The sequence below is a fragment of the Manduca sexta genome, chromosome 27 (assembly GCF_014839805.1).
Source record: "Manduca sexta isolate Smith_Timp_Sample1 chromosome 27, JHU_Msex_v1.0, whole genome shotgun sequence".
Classification (NCBI taxonomy): Eukaryota; Metazoa; Arthropoda; class Insecta; order Lepidoptera; family Sphingidae; genus Manduca; species Manduca sexta.
The window spans coordinates 2,746,125-2,747,525 of NC_051141.1; positions in this window are offsets into that span (position 1 = coordinate 2,746,125).

The window sequence follows — 1,401 nt, forward strand, 5'->3', positions numbered from 1 at the left end:
CTGGTTATAGTATACTTTTCATCACGCTACAATTAATAGGAGCAGAGCAGTGAAGGGAAATGTTGGGAAAACGGGAGAAGTTACTCCATTTTTTAAGCTTCTGTCGCGTGTGCAACCTTAATGGTTAAAGCTACAGAGAAATCATGTATGACGGAAATGTTCTCCTTAAAATTATATAAAAAATATCCCACGGCAGCATATGTCTATCTTTTATGGTTGACTCACAATTACACGTGTAACTCCCGATAGCTTAGCAGTTCGAAGCTTTCTCATTATATTTGTCTACTCTTACGTTTATAACACTCTCAGTCATCCCTAATTAAAAAAGTCAACATTATTAAATATTCCATAAAAAAGAATCATAGAAATTGGTATAGAAACACCAATGTCATACATGAGATACGCTAATAATAAGCCATCATGCGTGAATACTGAATCATGCTATAAGGATTATTTTTGTATATATATATAAGGTCGCGAACGCACAGGCAGGCGGCTTGCTTGGCACCTAGAGGCTAGCGAATCACCTAGCGAGTAGCTTCGTAAAACAAACATTCTCGAACGTTCGCGACCGGCTCCATTTTTGAAGTCCGAAATCCACGCGGGCGAAGCTGCGGGCGGAAGCTAGTTTAAAATAATTATTTCTATTCGATATTTTATTATATTATATATTTTACTTTGATAACTAAATCAATAACTTCTAATTGTTGGCATGGAGCGTTACTATTACTGCAGTTGCACCAATAACGTATGACATTTATTCGCGTACATTCTACCGTTGAATAATATTAAACGCACAATTACAGTGACAGTTGTAATAGGACTCACGTAAAATTATACAATGAATTTTATTATTGCTTTGAATGTAGAGACAAGCTTGCCGTTTGCCTGATAGTAAGCGATACGACCGTCCATAAACAACAGAAACACCATTCAACATCTTGAATTACAACGCACTGTTTGGTATTTCTCCGCGATCGCCATCCTGAGACCATAGGGTAAAATGTCCTTCAAACCAGAACACAACAGTGACAAGACACTGCTGCTTAGCGGCAAAAATAGACATTGCGGTGGTAGTGGTGGACTTTCACATATGAGAGACCTAGCACCAGTAACGCAACAGTATTCCAATAATCCTATACACATGCGACTCGCTTGTCCTTAAGCTTCAAAATATGGACAAAATCAGCACGCCGTGTTTATTTACACGTTTAAATCTAGCAGATTTCAAATTGTGCAAGTGTTCTTGCTAATACAAATCCCTTATGAATGCGATATATTGTAACTTGCATTAGGTAAAGGTGAAATTTTCCGAAACGGAACCCAACACAACATATAGGTATTAATATGCATGAATGAGATCTGCAAATCGTTCTAATGATAGTTAGAATCTACATAAAG